Consider the following 10,016-nt stretch of genomic DNA (forward strand, 5'->3'; position numbering starts at 1 on the left):
GAGAGGGCCTGACTGAACAACTAGGTTTCAATCCAAGAGCCTGCTGATGAGGGAGCACCATGACCACTGGCAGGTGGCCACGGCAGAGAGTTCCAAGTCTGAGTGTCCTTGATGAAAACGTCTCTATATCTGAGGTTAAAACCCTAAGGAACAAAACTTATTTGTGTTTTAGGCCTAAAGAAGAGAATCTTTGTCCCACTTGAGTCCCAGCCCACCTTTCCACTTGATCTTGACCAAGGACAGCACATACCCACCCTGTAGGCACACTTGTGGACCACTTGGCAAGAAGGAAATCAGGACTGAGGGGAATAAACTCTAATACAACTTTTAAGCTATGAGCAGGCATGAAACTAGTGTGAAAATAAAAAGTAACATGTTGAATAGTTGAAGAAAAACTTTATCTTAAATTCTTTTTTGAATAGCACATTCTCAAGACATCCCTAGAATTAAGTATTTTTGTCAATTATTTAGTAAGGGCCTAATTTGCTCTTGCTAGGGAAGAAAATTACATGGTTGTTCCTAAATTATTAAACAATATTTTGATGGCATTGACAAAGCAAGTAGCAAGGTATTGACCAGTTTGCCTGTGTGCAGCTCTGCTTCGTCTTGCTAGGTGAAATTGAAGAGAAAAAAGTCATTAACTCCTGTGAACTACATCTGCAAACTCTGATGGAAAAGTACATGTCAAGTTCATCGTCCTTTATGAAACACCGGGTGGGGGTTGGGGGTGGGTGGGAAGCCTTCCAACTAATTCTGTTAAGAAATGTCTAAATGAACTTCAAAACCGAAATCTGATTATGATTCAAAATTTCATTGTTCTGGCTTCTGTAGGGAAATTTGGTTTGGGAGTAAGATCTCACTCAAATTTTTCTTCATGAGATTTCATAATCCAGTCAATCTTTTTTATTTTTGCATTTGTAAATCCATCTCTATATCACTTTCAACCTCTAGAAGAATGAATAAGTGAAGGATATATATATTTTTAAAGATTACCTTCCTTACTATGTCTTCCAAGGAAAATGAGTTTGGGAAGAGAAAGACCGAAATTGGGATTAAAGGTAAATCCTGAAAATAACTGTCTTTGTTTTTTTTATTAAATCATAGCTGTGTACATTAATGGGATCATGGGGCACCATACACTGGTTTTATAGACCGTTTGACATATTTTCATCACACTGGTTAACATAGCCTTCCTGGCATTTCCTTAGTTATTGTGTTAAGACATTTATATTCTACATTTACTAAGTTTCACATGTACCCTTAAAATTACTGTCTTTGGACTCAAAATCTTACTCCAATGATTTGGTTCAGACTGCTGAACGACTCTCCATGTGGCTGTCCTCTGGGTCAAGGACTTGCTGTTTAAGGAGTGAGAAGACATGTTATTTTGGGAGGATTTCTGATCAAAGTCTTGGAGAATGGATCTCATCCCTGCTGGTTTTAGGGTCAGCCAGAAGCATTACTCAAATACAGCATGTTAAAATGGAAGGACATTAGCTGGGCATTGTGGTGGGCGCCTGTAGTCCCAGCTACTTGGGAGGCTGAGGCAAGAGAATCGCTTAAGCCCAGGAGTTGGAGGTTGCTGTGAGCTGTGTGTGGCCACGGCACTCTACCGAGGGCCATAAAGTGAGACTCTGTCTCTACAAAAAAAAAAAAAAATGGAAGAACATTTAGGGTGGCACCTGTGGCTCACAGGAGTAGAGCGCCGGCCCCATATACCAGGGGTGGCGGGCTCAAACCCAGCCCCAGCCAAAAACTGCAAAAAAAAAAAAAATAAAATAAAAATAAATAAATAAAAAAAGAAAGAACATTTATTAGGAAAAAGATGATACTTTTAAGGGCCACCTACCAAGTGCCCCTCGCACGCTGGGTACTCATGTCACGGCTTCTCACTTCAGCCCTGAGGGATGATTATTATTTCAGTCCCCATCGATGAGGAAGTTGAGACTTCAAGACACCAACTAACTTGTTCAAACTTTCGCAGGAAGGGAGGGAAATGGTAGGGAGTGGGAACTGGGAGTTGAACCACGTCGTCTTCAACTTCAAATCACATCACACTCCTTAGCAGTGCCTGAGAAGTGTCACACTGCCCGCCTCTTCTTTGTCCTCTGACCTGTTGGCCACACTTGGGAGGCTGGGTGTCAGGAGACCACGAGAGCAATGAGAAGGGTAGCCCCGGAGCCCACTCTGATCACTCCCAGCACACACATACCCTCTTTCCCCCTTCTGAGATGCTTTCTCTGCAAATTGAATTATTAGAATTAGTTAGCTTAGGTTGTTTTTTTTGTGCCATCCATCCTTTGGGAGTTAGGATCTGTTTTCTTCTCTAAGGTTCTTTTTTCTCCCTGAATATCCCCCTGGAATGTTATCAACACTAGCTATCGTCCAGCGGGGACGCTGTTAAGCTGGGATAACACAGAATTCTCTGGTGCATCTGGAGCGCCAGTGCCTACACAGCAATTCTGAAGCTTTTCTTTTTTAAATGCAGGCTTCAAGACAATCTCCTGCTGTCTCAATTTACTCCTGAGTAAGAGGATTCTAATGAAGTCACCGTGGGTAATGAGGCTCAGCCCCGTGGTCTTCTCCTGACGGGACTATTTCTGTCGCCTGGTTGTTAGCCATGTTACTTCTCTCTTTGTCTTTTGTATCTGCAGGGAAAGGTGCTCTTGGAAGGAGGTGAGTTTCACCTTGGAGATTTCTCTCCCAGCAAAATGAATACAAACGTCTAATGTCATGACCCCCTCCAGTTCCATGCATTCAGCATGTTTGACCTGTTAGCAGTAGTGGTGCTGGCCTGGAGAACATCAGCAAGTAGATGAAAATGTCCTTTTGTGCCAGGAGATGAGGCCTGTGTCCTGGTGGGCAGAGGTGGGGCAGGGAGCCGTGGTGGAGATACTGCAGAACTGGTCCTTCTGGCTGTGTGTGTGCAGGTGTATAAACCATCCATATGTCAATATCAAGTGGGGCTTGTTTCAATTTCCCTCTCCCATTTCAAAATTTATCAAGGAATTTGCGCTCTCTTGCTTAAAAGGCTGGAAAGGTTGGTGTTTGAAAACAATGTCTTTTTTTTGTGTTGGTTTATTCAGTGATGAATTCACAGAGGAGACTCTAGTCCGAGGAGGAGGAAGAGAGAGGTGTATGTCTTTTAGGGCAGATGGCAGACCTGTGGCAAGCAGAGGGGAGAGACCTGATCCTTGGTGCCAGAACTCCACGGTTGATGCAGTTTTCTGTGCCTGAGTAAAACAGGGATGGCGCAGGTTTCAGACTATGAGGCCATCAGTGGTGACCAGTATGGACAGAAGAACAGAGGGGTGTCCCTAAACATTTGCTCTGGTAAAGCTCCTGGGGCCTTTTCATCACTCTGGAGATGGTAAACATTCCTAATGACTGATGCCTCCGAGTCAGATCTAATTTGATTTAGAGGAGATGAAGACAGGGACTTGCACTTGCATTAAAGTGTATGGAATGAAATTCATTCTGCTGCGGATCTAACCATACAAGGCAGATGGTGCCCTGAAAACCACAACTGAAGAGCTGGCACTTGCCTCTTGCCAAAGTTTTTAGTTGAAGAAGCCTAACAGGCAGGAGCGTGAGGAGTGTTACTTACGACAAAGAAATTACATTGTCATTAATATTGCAGGTCGCTGCTTCGAAGGGGGGAAAATCTTTGTTTTATTTTAAGATTTTTTTGTAGGGTTTATTCTGAGGCTTAGAAAACTCAGGAGAGTGGGGCCTTTCAGACAAATGCATTTGCCTTGACGAAACACATTTGCAATAGCTCAGCAACAATGGCCTGGAGACTACTCCCAATTCACACTGGACTTTAAAAAAATATTTTTTTTAATACTGTTTTGAAAATGGACTAGGTTTGGGGCACTAATTCTCATAGCTGCCACACCCACTCTTTCTGTCCAGAGAGTGAGGAGAAAGAACTGGTCAATCAGCTGACATATTTCCATCCAATTTCGAGGATAGAATGTGTTCATTTTCCGACTAATGGCATGTCGTTTTGCAGAAGCCTTTGGTCGCGAATTAATCCTGAAATCAAAACAGATTTTCCGGGGAGCAATCTTCCATCAAGTATTGATTTTTTTACACTCACGGAGTCTGTACTCCCTAATTTAACCTGACAACGATTCTGCACAATGGCCTGGGAGCACCTTGGCAACTCGCTGAAGGAACTTTTAGTGTCTTTTCTTTCTGCGAAGTAGAGGGAAAAAACCCCACCCGGCTAGCCCCGCCAGTCACTGGGGGGCATTTATGACTGGATATTTTACTTCTGGTGATTTGGAACGGGCAGAAAGCTGCCTTCTAACTTTTAAAGCAGCGTGGAAGGAAAAGCTTTGCCTTGCTGAGACTCTGCTTAAAGGAACACTTTTTAAAAACTGCCAATATTAAACAAATCTGTAATATATTGTTCAGTCACGCCCAGGGTTTTCAAGTGATGCCATCTTGCTATGCCCACTAAACATGAGAAAACAGGGAAGCATTTTCCAAAGAGCTTGCTTCTGAATTTTAATAAACTTTGTTGCTTTCCTTTTCCATGTTTTCTCAACAGCACTTTTAGATTCTTACATTTCTTGGTCCCTATTTGATTTTTATTGACTCAGCAAACATTCTTGAGCTCTCTTAAATTTAAAAGTGGGGGGTGCAGGGCTAAAGAACTGACTATGATATAGTCTCCTACTTCAAGGAGTTTAGGGTTAGGAAAGTGTGGATAAAACAAGCCTATTCCACCCAGAAGAACAGAAATCATTTTACCACAAAGAGGTTTGCACCAGAATGTTAATTGCAGCTTAATTCATAATTGCCAAGTCATGGATGCAACCCAAATGCCTATCAGCCCATGAATGGATCAAGAAATTGTGATCTATGTATACCATGGAATACTATTCAGCTATTAAAAAGATGGAGACTTTACATCTTTTACATTTACCTGGATGGAGTTGGAACACATTTTTCTTAGTATAGTATCACAATAATGGACAAATAAATATCCAACATACTCAATACTAATATGAAACCAATTTATAAACAATTACATGCTTATATGAACAATGAAACACAAATATAGTCTATTACGGGGGCAGGGGAAGGATGATTGGCAGAAGGATGGAGGGCATGAGGCGGGATCTCACCTAATGTGCACATTGCAAGGTTGTATAACAGGCCCCCTGGGGAAGGGGCTCTTTTACCACTGGAACTTCACCCTGGAAGTGAGTACAATGTAATCTAAAAAATTGTATCCTCAGAATAATTTGAAATTAAAAAAACAAGCACATTCATCTATGGCATAGATCATAAACTGTGGACATGGGCCAATGGAGCAGTGAGAATTTGGAGCAAAGATGAGACCACACCCATTTGGGGAAGGACTCTTGGAGAAAAAGACATTTGAATTGGGCCTTAAGGCATGGTGCATCAGAGACCATCCATAAATACTTCCTGAATGTCTGTGTGCTCCCATGCAAGTGTGTTGGGACCACATTACCAGTTCTGACCAATAGACTGTGGGTGGAAAAGACAGGAGTCACTTTGACGTGGAGATATTTGAGCCTCTCTCATTTGCTCACTTGCCCTAGTGACTGGATAAAGGACAACTTTCTCTCTGAAGTTCAAATTGGACTTTGTGTGAGCAAAACATAAAATTTTATGCACCAAGAAATCTGGGTTTGTTTGATTTCACAGCATAGGTTAGCTGAAATAACACATATGGGTAGGATTACTTAATAAGGAATGATGCCCAAATCCAGAGTAATGTTATTAAAAAGGCTCATTTAGGGGGGAAGCAGTGTGAGGAGCCGGGGAGCCCCGAGTCACATTGAAACGGGCCACAATGGCCCTCCAGAACCCGCAGTATATTTTTGGAGATTTTAGCCCTGATGAATTTAATCTCTGTGGCTCCTTGTTCTTCAGTTGAGCTTCCTCCGTACAGTGGAACAGTTCTGTGTGGCACGCAGGCTGCGGATATACTACCCGACGCCCCTCAGCACTGGCAGCCTCAGAGCACCATGGAATAGGTGATGCCCGGCAGCAAAATGGACAGTCAATGCCTGGGTGTAATGATAAACTCATTTTCTCTGGTGATTCTTTTTAAAGTAAAGACAGAAACAGTGGTCAAGGACAAGAATATCAGAGAATTGAATTTGGTGTTAATGGAGTAATTGAACCCAATGACACTTTGCAGACACTTTGCCCCAGCTGTAGTATTTCAAGCCCATTGAACCCTCAGGCCCCTGAGTTTATTCTTTTTTTTTTTTTTTTGGTGGTAAACTAATTTATTAATAATAACGTTATTCTTTTTTTTTTCTTTTTTTTTATTAAATCATAGCTGTGTACATCAATATGATCATGGGGCATCATACACTTGTTTCATAGAATATTTGACACATTTTCATCTCATTAGTTGACATAGGCCTCCTGGCATCATCCTAGTTACTTTGTCAAGACATTTACATTCCACATTTGCCAAGGCTCACATGTACCTTTGTAAGATGCACCACATGTGTGATCCTTTCAATCCCCCTCCCTTTACCCACCTCCCGCCTCCCTCCCCACGCTTTCCCCCTTCCCTCTGTTCTTAGGTTGAAACTTGGTTATAGCTTCATGTAAAGGTCCTAAATTAGTTTCATAGTAGGGGTGAATACATTGGATATTTTTTCTTCCATGCTTGAGACACTTTACTGAGAAGAATATGTTCCAGCTCCATCCATGTAAACATGAAGGAGGTGAGGTCTCCATCTTTCTTTAAGGCTGCATAGTATTCCATGGTGTACATATACCACAATTTATTAATCCATTTGTGGATCGATGGACACTTAGAGTTTATTCTTCATTGTACAACTTCCAAACCTAGTCCTGATGTCTTAGATAAAGAAGCAAGCTCAGTTCCATTGACTGCCAGTCCCCAGGCTCTGCCCTTGCTGAGGATAGCAGTCACAGTGTGGAGGTAGAAGTTCTGGAAAACCGTGGTATCCCAGGTGGTCTTGGACAAAGGTAGCATAAAAAAGAAGAAGAAACGGCCACCTGGATGTTATGGTTACTTGAAAGACGGTGGTGAAGATGGTATTTCCACAGAGGCCCCAGTCAATGGCCATGCTAATTCACCAGCTGCGAGCAGCATCAGCATAGAGGATGCAGAGTTTAGGGGTGACGTGCCTCCATCGGTTATGCCCAGGACTTGTGACAGCCCTCAGAACTCCATGGACTCTGTCAGTGACAGTGGGCCTGATGGCCCTTTCCCGGGAGCACTCAGTGGTGACACCAGGACTTCAGAGCAGCCTGAAGGGGTCCATGAGACTGATTTTGACCAGTCCTGCTTCCCTGGAGAGGCTGGCTGAGACAACCTGTTAAGGACAGCTGGGGCTCAGCCTGTGTTGGTACCAATACTACTGAAAACCTTGGAGTTGGTAATAGACAAATACTTGACTCCTCGGGTGAGGGCACAGCTGCCAATGGGGTGGAGCTGCACACTATGGAGAGTGTAGATTTGGACCCAACTAAATCCGAGCATGCTTCACCTCCTGCTGACAGCACAGTCTCTGTGTTGGGCGCCCTTCCTGTCCGCCAGCCCAAGTCCTGGGCCAGTCTCTTTCATGATTCTAAGCCTTCTTCCTCTTCGCTTGTGGCTTATGTGGAAACCAAGTATCCCCCTCCTACCACATCTCCCCTGGTCTCTGAAAAGCAGGTTGAAGTTAAAGAGGAGCTTGTTTCAGAGGATCCCATAGCCATAAAGATTGAAGAGTTACTGGAGAATGTGACCCTAATACATAAGCCAGTATCATTGCCACCCCATGGGCTGACCAATAAAGGAAACTGGTGCTACGTTAACACCACACTGCAGGCATTGGTTGCAGGGTACGCCCTCCGATGTACCACCTGATGACGTTCATTCCTCTGTGTTCACAAGTGCAAAGGCCTTGTACATCAACACCCATGATAGCTTTGTTCGGCTAATGAATGAGTTTCCTAACAAGCCAGTACCTCCAAAACCCCGACAAGCTCCTGGGGATAAAATTGTGAGGGATATCCGCCCTGAAGCTGCCTTTGAACCCACGTATATCTATAGACTCCTGACCGTGAACAAGTCTAGCCTGTCTGAGAAGGGTTGCCAAGAAGATGCTGAGGAGTATTTAGGCTTCGTTCTAAATGGACTTCATGAGGAAATGTTGAACCTAGAAAAGCTTCTCTCACCAAATAATGAAAAACTTACGATTTCCAATGGGCCCAAGAGCCACTTGCTTGGCAAATACTAGCAGGAGGAGCAAGGGGAAGGAAGCGAGGGTGAATGGGAGCAAGTCGGCCCCAGGAACAAGACTTGAGTCACCCCCCAGGCAGATTTCGTTCAGATGCCCATCACCGGCATCTCTGGTGGACACGTCTGGTCTGTGGTTTACCAGCAGAGTTCAAAAAAATCTGCCCCTTTGCAACCATTTTCATGTTGCAGCTGGATATCCAGTCTGACAGGATACGGATGGTCCAGGACACCTTGGAAAGCTTGGTGGTAAGAGAATCTGTCCAAGGTTATACCACAAAAAACAAGCAAGAGGTTGAAATAAGTCAAAGAGTGACTCTGGAAAAACTGCCTGCTGTTCTCATGTGACACCTGAAACGGTTTGTTTATGAGAAGGCTGGTGAGTGTTGGAAGCTTGTCACAAATATCGACTATCCTGTGGACTTGGAGGTTAGTAAAGAACTTCTTTCTCCAGGGGTTAAAAATAAGAATTTTTGTTTGTTTGTTTATTGTTGGGGATTCATTGAGGGTACAATAAACCAGGTTGCACTGATTGTAATTGTTAGGCAAAGTCCCTCTTGCAATCATGTCTTGCCCCCATAAAGTGTGACACACACCAAGGCCCCACTCCCCTCCCTCCATCCCTCAAAAATAGGAATTTTAAATGCCACAGAACACATCAGCTATTTGCAGTGGTCTACCATCATGGCAGCTGTACCACAGGGGGTCACTACACCAAGGACATCTTCCGGATTGGTCTGAATGGTTGGCTGCGATGACCAGACAGTCAAAGTGATTAACCAGTACCAGGTGGTGAAGCCAACCGCTGAACGCATGGCCTCCCTTCTGTATTACGGCCGTGTGGACCTGCTGTGAGCTCCTGTGTGTGCCTGGTGCCCGCTTTGTAGAACTCCATGGCTCACTGACTTCCTGCCTCTCTTTAGTGGCTCTGTAGAGAGAAACTTTCCCTTTTGCAAAAACGGGCTAGAATGAAAAGGACTTGCCTTGGGCTTTGTGCACAACCTATGTTGACTTCTAACTTCCAAATCATCTGGTTGAAACAGAATGTTGGCTTGATTTTAGAAAATATACAACCCCCTGTATTTCTGAAATAATGCTGATTCCTGAGACAAGAAAGTGGAATTTGCATCTGATTCCCAGCCTAATTGCTTAGTAAAATAAATCATGCACCAGCAACACTTGTAAATTTGTGAAAATAAATTTTATCTTTCCTTAGAAAAGAAATTTTTTAATCCATCACACTTTCCTCCCCACCCTTTAGTTTTTGATAAACAATAAAAAATGAGCCAGTTATCAAAGAAGAAATAGTTCTTACTTCACAGAAAAATAAACACAAAAATAAGTTGCTGGTTCCTAATAGGAAGAATACGTTTTGATAATTGTGCCATGAGAAACAAATATTTGGAGTTACAATTTTGGTCTCCATAAATGGGTGATTGTAACTTTATGGCCATTAAAAGATCAAATTGCATTCATGCTTCTGTGTACACAGGATGAGAAGTGGGCACCGTGCGAAGACTGGTGTCTCCCTCGTCTCTGTTAACTCTGCTGTCTGCTCTTCTACAATGCTGCGTCCCTAACTGTACACAGTATAGTGATACCTAAGAGTATAAAGTTGTCACCCATCAATAAATATCACTAAGTTGGTTTAAAAAAAAAAGGGCTCATTTATAGACAAAGATGTTGATGCATCTAGGATCACTGAACTCATAAAAAGTAAGTGCTTAATCAGCTCATAGAAACTCATGGCAGATTCTAAGTG

The 10,016-nt window shown here is 43.2% G+C and overlaps 1 pseudogene; it reads left to right on the plus strand.

The window, feature by feature from the left end:
• Window positions 1-5,827: 5,827 nt before the first annotated feature.
• LOC128560182 (ubiquitin carboxyl-terminal hydrolase 10-like) lies at window positions 5,828-9,109 on the plus strand (annotated as a pseudogene).
• The last annotated feature ends 907 nt before the right edge of the window (window positions 9,110-10,016 follow it).

This window comes from Nycticebus coucang, chromosome 11, assembly GCF_027406575.1.
Source record: "Nycticebus coucang isolate mNycCou1 chromosome 11, mNycCou1.pri, whole genome shotgun sequence".
NCBI lineage: Eukaryota > Metazoa > Chordata > Mammalia > Primates > Lorisidae > Nycticebus > Nycticebus coucang.